General features: G+C 56.4%; 1 long non-coding RNA gene across 1 annotated transcript in view; it reads left to right on the top strand.

Annotated features, from left to right (window-relative positions):
* Positions 1-4877: 4877 nt before the first annotated feature.
* The window catches only part of LOC113489723, a 9931-nt gene continuing 2361 nt past the window's right edge, over positions 4878-12447 (top strand). The window contains exons 1-2 of the long non-coding RNA XR_003400086.1: positions 4878-4889; positions 10374-10376. This is a non-coding gene — a long non-coding RNA (uncharacterized LOC113489723). The remainder of the gene's footprint in view (positions 4890-10373; positions 10377-12447) is intronic.

Here is a 12447-nt window from a genome sequence, read left to right as displayed (position 1 = left end):
ATCTGGGAGCAGAGTAATGAGCACCGGGCTGCGTCTCCTGCCTCGGCAGGAATGCGGGCTCACTCGCGAACAGGTTCATAACCAGCTCGCCTCTGAAAATGGAGATGATTTTATAAATGTTTGTCTTCCTCTACAAACTTTGCGTCTGGCACGGTCCTGCAGCGCAAAGTAATCTGAATCATGGGCAAAATTGATTCCTCCAAATCACACCTCGGCAGCACGAGAAGGGGCTCGGGGCTGGGCTGGGCTTCGTGTTTATGGGGTAAGAGGGTACAAGGTGGTGCCTTCTGATACGGCATATTTGGCAACACTCCCCCGGGTGTAAATCAGCGTCGCGGTACTGGTCTCAGGGAAGTGACACCGCTTTGCCTCGCCGGCGGGTTGTCTGTACTGGGAGGAGCGTGGTCCCTCCCCGCAGGTCCCGGGGCTCCCCACTCGCAGCACGGGCCCATCGTGTCCCCCGCACGCGGGGCTGTGGATGCACCTGCAGGTGAGGTGTCTGTGGGCTGAGCCTGCCCTGAACGAGGCCACCTCGGTGCTTAAACAGGAGGTTTCTCCTCCAGAGGTTGGGTTTAAAACCCCAGGGAAAATCTGTGTGCACCACTACAAGAAATGAAGATAATAAACGAAGCCAATAGTGTGGGAAAAGCCTGAAAAAATGGGCCTTGAGACTAAAACTACCCTGCAATCCTCTGGGGGAAAGATGCTCAACCAGTAAATAAAAGTGAAACTTGTACAAATTATGGCAGTAAATTATAACGTGAAGAAATACTGAGCTTAATGTCCCTTATGAAGGGGAGGAGCAGAGCTGATGGTCACTAGTCACTGACCCTCCCGAAGCCAGGGGGGGCTGCTGAAGGTGTTAAAACCAGAGGATCTGGGGAGGACGAAGCAGTGGAGGAGGAGAAGGAGGAGGGGACGGGGGCGACTCTCAAAGCACGTGGATGCAGCAGGGGTGGCTGGGCTGGGCAGGGACCCGGGGCGGGGGTGTCCCCATCCCAAAGCTCCACGACAAGGCAGCACGGTGGAGGCGGGGGCTGGGGAAATGAGAGAGCAGTGATGGAGGTCGCTAATTGGGGCAGATGGCCCTCGGGGCTAATTGCAGCAGGCAGGTTTGGGCCTCGTTCAGCCCCAACATCCCGGGGAGCACCGTGACCCCTCAGAGCCGTCAGCAAGAGGGATGAATGGCACATCCTGCGAGAGGAGGAGGAGGAGGAAGAGGAGGAAGGCCTCCTGGAGAACCTGACAGAGAAAGGGAAAACCACATTTCAGCCCGCAGGGATGCAGAGAACCCCGTCCTCTCCCTCCGGGTTGGTTAACGCCGGCCTGGCCAGGGGAAGAGATGGGTAATGCTGGGCAGGAGGTTTACTGGGGCACCGGGGTGAGCACCCAGCTGGGACCAGAGCATCTCCCGAGGAGGGGCTGCGACGGGCAGGCCCGGCACTGCAGACAGGGCTAATTGATGAGGAATTGCCATCGGAGCGCTGTGTCATCCCCAGGAGCTGAACTCCGGCCGGCCGGGAAGCCAGGCTGTTAAACAGGTTGTGGCGGTACTTTGGGCTGGGGAGGATTTATGCTCCGGAGGAGCAGCTCTATCCGTCATCTGTGAAAAGCCTCATTTACAGAGAGACACCGTGAGGAAAGGCAATCAGCTTGGAACCCGCTAAGCTGGGAATTTATAACTGCTCTGCAAGGGAGAGCTCGGCCCTCCGCTCAGCAGGAGCGGCCACGGGAGCTGCGGGGACTCTCATCCCCCCGAGGAACACCCCTCCGGGGGTCCCCTGGCCCCCAGCATCCCCCCTCGAATAAGCTCCAAGACCAGAGGGTAAAAATGGTGATGGATTTCCTAAGCAGCCTCCGCCGGGAGACGGCCATCCGTGGAAATAGCCCAGAGCACCTCCGTCAGGAACGTGCCTGTTGGGCAAAAGGGAATTCTCAGGGGAAAAAGAGAAAAAATATGCATTTGGGAGGCGCTGCCTAACCCCTGGACATGGTGATGCCACCAGGCTGTTGCCTTTTGTGCTGGAGGACTCGCAGGCTGCCAGCCCCATGCAGACGCCTCCTCCTTCCCGCCGGCACGCGGACCCCCGGACCCCTGGACCCCCCCCAGCAGGCCACAGCACCTGCAAGGTCCTGCCACTCTACTGGGAGCACCAGAGCTGGGCTAATGCCCTCCCGGGGTGGCCACCCATGGTCTGCACCCGCTGCAACAGTCCCCAGGTGTGCTCGGTGGCACTGCCCCCTCAGAACAAGCCTGGCCCTGTCCCCTCGCTGCCGCGGTGACAGCGTGGCCGCAGACACCAGCGGGGAACAGTCAGCTCGCTTCCGTGGACAACCCCGAGGGGACTTGAAATTTTTTACTGTTTGTGAGTATCTGCTGGCGCTGGACTACTGAGGTGGCACAGGCACCTGCGTTAGCAGAGCCCACACTCCTTCCGTGATGGGCTCCGTATAAAACCCCTGACCGAAGGATGGAGAGCTAACATCATCATTTGTGCTGCATTTTTCTCCCCTGTGGAGGACGAGCTCCAGTTACTCCCATCCATCTCATTCTTTCAAGTCATCTTCATTCTGCAATTTCCCCTCACCCCGAAAAGAGTAAAAAATCGATCCATTTCTTTCCAGTTTCAGGCAGGGAGAGGGAAGGAACCCGGGGAGAGGCAGAGGATGCCTCTCGCCACTCTCCGCGTGCTCCTCCCTGCGCTCCCCGGCCAGAGCGCGTGAGTGTGGCTGGTCGGGAGTATTGATCCCTCCCCGGAAAGCGCAGCAGGCTGCGCTCGCACCCTGACCTCCAGCTCACCCTGCCAGCGCCAAAAACACACAGCTTCAGGCCCCTGAAAGGCAAAAAAACACGTGTTTTTCCCACGGGAGAAGGCGAAGGCTGTCCCAGCCAGGAGAGCAGCTTGCGGCCGCGCGGGATTGCCACCTACGATCCGTCTCCCCATTATTTTATTCCTGCGCCATACTTACATCCCCCTACAGGAAAGCGATTGATCCTGTGAAAATCAACTTTTCCTTTAAAAGACAAGGACATAAATAAATAAATAAATAAATAAATAAATAAATAAATAAATAAATAAATAAAAGCACATTTCTCAAGCATTCGCTCCTGTCTGCGCCAGCGGGACAAAACCTGACGGGCACTGGCACGTAAGAGCTTCATCCCATCCCGGCCCCGGCACACGGCCCCGGCACACGGCCCCGGCACGGCCTGGTGGGAGGGAAGGGGCTGCTGGGGAGCGCGGAGCAGCACGGGAGGGCCAGGAGCAGAGCTGACATCCCCCGGGAGAAGAGGGAAGGGGGTCGGTGCAAGGCAGAGCCGAGCCCCTCCTGGCGTGGCGGCAGCCACCGTGGGGACCCAGCCGCTCTGCCACGCCGTGGGAAGGGTTTAGCAGGTGTGAGAATCCCCTGAAGGAGAAGGACGGGCCCTGACCCCGTCGGCACCGAGTTGTGTTTGGTTTCGGCAGCTCTGTGCAGTGTCACGGCAAGGCGGGACCTCTCACAGCGCTCTGGCACGCGCCTGACACACCCTTTATTATGTTTTAACAAAATAAAAGCCAACCACACACCAGCGTAACATTCTAGAGGCAAATGTCTCTGCTGTAGCGTGGTTACTCTTACGCTGAATTTATGCTGTAATACATCACCATTGTACCCTGTGCCATATCTGACAACAAATATGATTTTAGGTGTCATGCAGCCGGCATTTAATTATTGGAGACAGGGGCTTAATGGTATTTGTGTCACGGGAGTGAGTGGTACAGATGTGTCTTGACTCAAGGAGGCTGAAGTGCTCACTTCAGAACTACCTCTCCCGATAATAGGTAATTTTACAAAAATGGTTAAATGAATCAGATTCAAACAAGGTCTGTTTTTTCCATCTGATCAATAGATCCGAAAGAAACAATGCCAAATATCATGAGTTATTGTGCAGCGCTGATGACTGTCAGGACAATGGGCATAGCAAAGACAAATACACACCTTTTCCTCAGTTATTACTTTAAGCCTTTTATTATCATTATTAGGGGTGATTTAAAATCCCATTAATCAGATGCTAAACAGATTAAACTCTATGAATTAATTTTCTGGAAATAACTAAGACAAACATTCTGTGCAGGGCTCATTTAATGAAATAGAAGCTGTTTATCTGCAAAATTAGGGCTTGCGCATATCTGAGCTTCTGCTGGAAAAATCCTCTACGGTGTGGGCAAGGCGGGTGCAGACTGGAGACGCCACCTATTTTTTACCCATTCTAAGTAAAAGAAAGATCTTGCTCTAAGTAATTTATGATTCATTACACAAAGAGCTCATTAGCCAGGACTAGAAAATAAAATTACCATCATTTAAGAAATAATTTCTTGATTTAGTGTTTAAGAAAAGGAGGCTGCGGGACAGAGGAAGCGTGTGCGCCCAAGGGCGATGGGGGTCTGCCCGGGGTGGGGGCTCGGCACAGCCGGGCCTCTTCCAGCCCTGCCAAAATGAGCCACCTCCTCCCTTGCCTGGCTCTGCCCCGCGGCCACTGCGGCCTCGCCCGGAGGAGCTGCGGGTCTTACCGGCATCCCTGGGAGCTTTGGCCCAGCTCGCTGACGCGCTGGGTGAGGGGTGGCCTCCTCCGGTGCACCTCTGCGTCTTGGGCAGGACGGCTGGCCTACGAAAGCCAGCGCCGGGCATGGCCGGGACTAAGGGCAGCTGCGAGAGCGCCCGCCTCAGCTCAAAGTCCTCCTAAGCATGAGCCTGGCCGTGACTCACCAACGCTAAAACCCCAAGAGTCCGCTTTATTTCACCTTTGCGCTTCGGCATGCTGTGAAACTACCATAAATAATTTGTTCATAGTTGTGGATAATACTAGGGAATGTTTTAATTGCACAGACGTATCCCTGTGGGTTGAAGTTTGGCCTGTTATTCATGAATGTCAACAAACCGGTGGGGAGCAATCGCGTGGCCGCCCAGGAGCCCATGAAACGCCCGTTGGTTCATCAAGGAGCAGCTCAGCACCAACCTTGTGCCCGGCTGGGACCGAGTCATCCGAGAAGGACGACCTTGAAAGAGCTCCCTAAACTAAGATGCCTTCTTCTGGTACGTCAGCAAAACACGAACCTGGGGAACTCCAGGTTGGGGCTGGCTTCGGAGGTTGAGATTTACATAAAAGATGACACCAAGTGCGTAAGGCAGGGGAGGAGAACAGAGTTCCACCAGATTAAACTGCTCAGCCCTGCAGCCCACCGGCCCAGCAGCACTGAGATTTTAAGTCAGTCTGAGGATTTTCTTCTTGGTTTATCTACCTCTGCACCCCTGCGTTAGTCACGTCCTCAACCTTTCCTCCGCAAGCAGGAGGCCAACGGGAGCCAACACTCCTCCGTAACCAATTTTACCTACTAACAATTAAGCAAGAAGATGGCTCTTATCAGTTTTGCCATTAACGACAATGATACAGGAAATAAGCACGGATTGATTTTTCACCAATATCTTTCCCTCCCACAATTACGGAGCTGCCTTGGAGCGTAAAATATTGGAGCCAACGTGATAAAAATGTTTTGTCTATGGCGAAATAACGCCCTGGCCAAGAGATGAGGCAGCATGACAGTGCCGCAGTTGGGTGCTATGGCTTCAGTACGCACTCGGCCCATGAAGCCCCTGCGGGAGCCCGTGGCAGAGGTCGGCAGAGCCTCCTCCCGTGCTGCCCCACACCCCCCTTGCTGCCCCACAGCCCCGTGCTGCCCCACAGCCCCATGCTGTCGCCGTGCCCTTCCCCTCAGGTACACTGCTGGAGCTGCAGCCAAGGAGAGGGGCTGGGAGCCCTCCCTGCCCGCCTGCCGCAGCCCTGCCTTTGCCACAGCCCCCCTTTTACCCAGACCCCCCCCAGGTGCTCATTTGCCACCGGTCTAACGATGCACAAGCATCGTCACCCTCCGGGTCCTGGCTGCCGTGCAACCACGGTCACGTCCTCCTCCTAAAATTGCCCAGCTACTCACGGCTCTTCTCCCCATCCCTGGTGTGACGAACAATCCCAAGCTCTAAGGCATTTCTCTGGTTCCTAAGTAATGCTTTTGTGCTAAAAAGAATGCACTGGAGGAGCTTTTAAAGGCAGTGTCCAATCCTTAAAGCATCATCAGAGACAAGTGGACCTCCTGTTTGCATTCATTTATAGCCTTCTCTAGAAATTGCCCATTGAATTACTATTTCTCGTGCCTGTTTAAATAAATAGGCGTATCCCTTATTGCTGTTGAAAGTTCCATGTTTGGCCTTTTTAAGTCATTTGATTAGGATGTAGAGAGAATATTTTAGCAGCAAGGAAGGCACTGACAATCAGCCCTAGTAAGAATAATCCAATTTTCTTTGCAAAGAAGGGCAAGGGTCCTCCTAGGAGGTCAAAGCTCCCTTAGCACAATTAGAACTTTAATTAATGAAATTGGCTGAGCCTCTGCCAGTGGAGGAGGCAGCGTGTTTGTCCCTGCCCAGCAGAGATCTGGGCGGGGAGCCACAAGCTCCCCACGCCGCAGGGCAGGGGGCTCCCCTGGCTGGCAGAGCTGCGCAGGCCCCCCTGCTCCCCCCCAGAATGCAGCCAGACCCCCCCAGCCCACCCTGGCAGCCGTTTGCTCCAGGGATGCACCTTTGGGCTCTTCATCCAAGGCCAGGAGCAAACCTGGCCTCCTCCAGCTGCTCTGTGACGAGCGGCACGACTCTCGGTATGTCGTGCTGTTCAGACATGCTGTCTGCAATTAATATTGCATAACGGCCTCCTGATTCCTAAATTATGTATTTCTCCTTCTCAGCATTGTTGTGTTTTTTACGGGGTTAATTATTTTCCATCATTCTGCCTTTAGCAACAGTTGTCTTAATTAAGGGGGCCAAGTTCCGCTCTCATTTCTGCCTGGCGGATCCTAATGAAATCAATGGAGCCGCACAGTGTAAATGGGAGAGGGACGGTGGCCATCTACGCACAAATAAAACGTTCCCTCTCCTGTTGATTAATGCGTAAAATTAAACCACGGCATAACCTCCAACTTCTGACTAAATGTCACCGAGTAAATTACTGCCCGAGTCCCACTCAGAGGGGCTTTTCCACGTGCTGGTCAAACCCGGCCACCAGCCCACCGCCGGGGGACGGAACCGACACGGGATGCTGAGCTCAAACCCTGCCTCTGCCCAAACCCGCGCCTGCCAGTGTCCCCCCGGGCTCAGCTCAGGGGTAACCCACCGGTCTCTCCTGCCTCTAAGAGCAGCAGAGGGGCTTCTCTCCAGCTATTCCTCCCCTGCCTGCATTTCCTGACAGCCGCCTGTTAAACCAGAGCCAGGCAACCGTGCAGCGCAGGCTCCAATAAGTGGATCCACATGCAATATTCATGGATGGCTTCGGAATAGTCACAGATCCATCACGCTTGGCAGGAGGATGCCGCGCTCCGAATGCTGAGCTTAAGCACCTTTTTGAACCCGAGCCCCGAGGAGGGGCACAGAGCTCTGCCTGGAGCATGGCCGAGGGCAGCCTGGAGTCTCCTCGGATGGTGCCGACGAGGCCAGAGTCCCTTCTGAGATGGTTCCTGTAAGAAAAGGCCTCTGGGAGGTGGACGAGGGCCACCAGAGTCGTCAGCCCATGTCCCCCACGATACAGCACTGGGGTGCTCCGTGCCGTCCCTGCCACCAGCAATGGCTCTTTCCCAGCAAACCCCTGCCTGCCCCACAGCCCCCAAGGTGGGGGAGACCCGGGGAGACCTTGGGAGCCCCGGGGCCACGGAGCACCCCCAGTCCACCCCCCCAGACTGCTGCTCCTGCGGAGGCGAGCAGATGAGCCCCCGACACCGAGGGAACCCGGCTGAGCCAGCTCTGAGGGGTCTGGGGGAGTTGGGAATGGTCGGGGTGAGGGTCATGGCTGGGCTGGAGGAGCTGCAGGGGCTTCTCCAGCCGAGATCATTCTGGGATCTGAGCCCAACCAGAGCTTCGTTCCCTCACTCAGGTTGGTTTACCAGCTGCTTCTACGTCTGGCCAGCACCACACTGCAGCTCCCAAACGGACCTCACCACCCAGGATTAATTTTTACTCAATCACTCCAGAGTCTATGGTAATCACTCCTTTAAAAAATGAAGAGATTTGGGATTTTTCTTCAGTGCGGAGGATTAGGTCTAAATACACGTAAGCTGCAGGAGGCTCAGCTGCATGCCCACCGCTGACCGCTCCCTCACTCTCCTTTCAGGAGTGTTTGCCGCAGCAGGGCTGTTTGTCCTCGGACAGGCGGACAGACCGACAGACACATCCCTGGAGTGCCGCGCACCCCTGGGCTCGCTGCCTCCTGCTCCGCTCCAGAGGGTCCCTGGCGTGTGGCTGCTCCTGCCCCTCGCCCCGGGACCTCTCTGGTTTCCCTGGGGAGGAAAGTGCAGTAATTATCCCTCCGGACTCGTAAGGCAGCGCCGCAAACCAGCTGGCGGGACCTTTGTAAAGCACAGCACACTACTAAAAGAGAGGACTGGCTTCAGTCCTGAAGCCTTTAGGAACTCCCTGGTGGTTTCCCTAGGTGAAGCAGCAGTACCAGTGTGGGAGCTGGCCGTCTCCCCAGGCCCGGGGCAGATGTCTCTGTGTTCCCCGAGTCTCCAGGAACTTCCACCGGCCAGCACAGGTCGCTGCCAGCTGGGCAGAGGCAGCTGCCTGCCCTCCTGCCTGCCTGCCTGCCTGCACCACCAGTGATGTGCCTTGTGTTAAAGGAGGTGGGATGGAGAGCTGGAGCCCCCCACGCTGGTGCGAGCAGCTGCCGCCTTTATCCCCATCCCCTGCCCGTGCCTGAGCTTCCCCCCTGGCAGGGCTGCCACTTCTGCCTCCCTTTCCCCTGCCAGGCTTGCAAAGCTCCACCTAACTAAGCCTGGTCTTGCATTTACAGCAGCAGCAAGTGGAGGAGGCGACTACACGCACGCTTGGGGCTGGATGTCCACACGTTCCTGGTGGGACACGAGCAAGACGTGGGGCAGCCCCTGCCTGGGGCACAGGGGGACAGGCAGTGGGCTCCTGGGGCTGCCAGAAAAGTGGGGGCTCGGAGCCTGAACGAAAATACTGTACGCAGTAAAGTCAGAAAGGGAGGCGTGCCCTTTATGTCCAGCAAGCGTTTTTGCAAATATAATTAAAATAAATATATATCTGGGACTGGTCTGACCGCAGGTATAAGGATGCAGTGCCAGATTTTTAAAACAAAATAACTTAAGCACTTAGAAAAGGACTCAAGCAGACTTTGGGTACTTATGTTCAAAATAATTGTCCCAGGAAACCCAATTCAGCAGCCACCCGGGCTGAAAGCACTTAGGCACACTCGGGCAGGCGTTCAACAAAGCATTTAGCTACCCCTGCGCAGCATCAGCAGAAACCACGGGGCCTTCGTCAGGGCAGTGACTCAGGGAAACCACTTTGGTGCTGAGACGGCCGGGGTCCCGCCTGGGTCCGGCCTAGGACCAGCCTGGGTCTAGCCTAGGTCCCACCTGGGTCCTGCCTGAGTACTACCTGGGTCTGGCCTGGGTCCAGCCTGTGTCCCGCCTGAGTCCAGCCTGGGTCTGGCCTGGGTCCCGCCTGTGTCCTGCCTGTGTGCCCCCATGTCCCACCTGGGTCCCCCTTGTGTCCCGCCCAGGTCCAGCCTAGGCCCCAAGCCCCCTCCGTGATGCTGTCCCCTGTGCCTCTCCGTTTGTGACCGGCTCCTGCCTCAGTTGGCAGCTGCAACCTCTTTAAGACGCGGGGAGAGCGCGGTTTGTCCGCCCGGCAGCCGCGGGTGCGTCGCTCCTCGCCGCCTTCCCCGGGGAACGCGCTTCCAGTATGAGTGGAGAGGCTGCAAGGAGGAGCCTTGTCTGCTAAACACGGCTCAGGAGGGAGAACGCTCCCGGTAAATAAATTCATAGAGCTTCACACACCAGCGGGCTGCGAGCACCTGGTCTTAAAGAGACTTTGAAACTATTTTGGGTGCAGTCTGTCAGAGCGAGACCCCCTTATGCCTGGAGACCCTAAACACCAACTTCAAAGAAGGGAGGGAAACCGCAAATACAGCCCGGGAAAGGTGGATTTCAGTGGGGGCAAATCTTCAATCCCAGTTAAAAAGACCGTGTCCCGTCTCCATGAATAAGTCAAACAGAAGGAACCTTTCCTAAGCGCACAGCCAACCCGACGGGTGCTTCCTCCGTCGGGCGTGAAAGCGAATCGATGCTCCTGCTTCCTTTCATGTGGTGTAGCTGCACTTCTCCTCCGCTGAAATGCCGTCTCTCCTCTGCTCCGCCTGCCGGAATCCTTGTCTCTGTTTCAAACACTTTTCCTCCCTTCTGCAGTCTTTTCCATAAAAATCCCCTCAGATGCATCTGCTGGATGTTGTTTTCTTATTGGCAACAGGCTGATGGCCGGTGAGGGCCTCCAAGCTGGTGGTCCTGCCCTGCCCATTCCTGCTTGGAGAGCCTCAGATCTAACCGAAATAGTAATTCCTACGGATTTCCTCTCCTAGCAAGCACGATCGCTTAAGGAGGGGTGTTTATCACCCGCCGAGGACTTGGTGTAACCCACCCCAGCGGCGCGGGACGTGTCCTTCTCTGCCCCTTGGCTACATGGCACCTTGCAAAACACCCTGTAAACAGTGAAAATACTGGCTCACCCACCCACCCACCTCCTCCTTCAAAGCTTCACACAAAAACCAAGCCACCTAATTGAGGAGCAACATTCCCGGGCCGGGAGCTCTGTACCGGGGCCTCCCCACTCCTCTCGCCCGCAGCCTCCGGCGAGCTGAGCCGCTGTGTCAATTACAGGAAAATCAATGAAGATACTGCTCAGGACTCCTTTTCACCATTCAGCGCGGATGATATCCTTCACTTTCTAGCACTGATTCATTTACTTTCAGCCTCTCCAGGGGCTCCTGACATATTGCTATCTCTGAAGAATCTGAAGCAAGAACTGCCTTTGTTTCCACTGCAACTTGTTGGCGTGCGCAGGCTCCGGGGACGGCGCGGCCGGGGCTGGGGCTCACAACGGGGTCAAAAGGAGAGCGGCCGCTGCACAAGGCAGGGTTTGAAACATTTCTTGGCAAAGCGTCTTTCCGATGTCCTCGCAGATCTCAGGGATTGGGCAAAATGGATCCAAAGCCCAGGGCTGGCATCCCAGTGACCTCCTTCCTCCTACTCCACGCCGTCCTGGCCGAGCTCTCCCCAGCGGCAGTGGCTCAGGAGCGCTGCTGCTCCTCCCGCTGCCCTGCCACAGCCAAGACATCCCCCTCCGAGCCCCCAGCCCCTACTGCTGCTGCCGGGGGCTTTGCCTGGGCCACCGCAGCCTTCCCACGCTGCTCGCCCACTCCTGACAAAAAAACCCTGATCCACTCACAGCTTGTGCCGGGGACACGTTTCCTGGGCTCTGGGACACCATGGGGCCACCTGCAGAAGGTCCCACTTGCCCAGCAGCCTGTTGGCAATAAATACCCTGCCCTTGCTCATTAACTTCCCGGGGGCAGGTGGGTGTTTGTACAAAGCCCGAGAGCAGGAGTTCTCCTGCCTGAGGAGTGGTGGAAAAGCAGAGGGGTATATGGCACAAGGGCTGTATGGTCTGGCTCTGGGGTTTGTACCCGGGACACGGGGTCAGAAACTACAGAAGGCAGTGTTAAGTGTTATGGAATTGATTTCCAAAATATCTAAAGGCAACGAGTTGTGGGTGGTGTAACCTGGGCCGCCTGGGGGGACGCGTTGAAGCTGGGTACACGGTGCTGGGCGGGCGGCAACAGGAGCCATGTGAAGAGTCACGTAAAGACCCAGTCTCCTCTATCAGAGGGTGGTATTTCCCACATGCCCATCCTTTCCGCTCCCCGCCAAAGCCGCAGGCATCCCACAGGACCTGGGTGCAGACCCCCAGGCCATACGCAGGCCGAACTCCCACTGAAGGCCGAAGCACCACGCCGTGACGTCGGACCCAACCCTGCAAGCTCCTCATGTTCCTCCTCTTCAAAGAAGCTTCACGCGCGCAGAGCTTGCAGGATATAGCCCAGAGCAAGGATGGTGCTACAAAGACAGTATTTATTATTTATAAGGCACTTCTGTGAGCTCGGGGCTCAGAGGCAGAGCTGTCTATGGGGGCGAGCTTTGTAAGAGAAAAAAACGGAGCTTGAAGAACCACTGGAAGTATTGCAGCGTGCAGAAGTCATGCTCGTTGGAGACACCCCTCAGATTACGGCACCCGGGGCTCTCTCGGAGTCCACGTGGCACCTGCTGGGTGATTTGTGGGCCCGTTTAATTACCAGTAGGGTTCTTTTAAGTGGGATCATGCCCTACACCCCACGTTTTCCAAGAATGCGGGGTGTCCCGATGCGGCTGCGTAGGCCGCACGTGCCGTACGGGGATGCCCGGTGTCACGGGGAAGCGCTGTGGCCCCGAGCTGGGGAGCAGGGGGGACGTGGGGCGCCCACCCGGACGGCGGGACCCCAGCGAAGGCGCAGGGGCCCCGGCAGCCCCGGCACCC

This window comes from Athene cunicularia (genome assembly GCF_003259725.1).
Source record: "Athene cunicularia isolate RWA chromosome Z unlocalized genomic scaffold, athCun1 chrZ_part1, whole genome shotgun sequence".
In the NCBI taxonomy this organism is placed as follows: Eukaryota; Metazoa; Chordata; class Aves; order Strigiformes; family Strigidae; genus Athene; species Athene cunicularia.
Note: the sequence above shows the minus strand (reverse complement) of the source record. Positions and strands in the feature narration are given on the sequence as shown.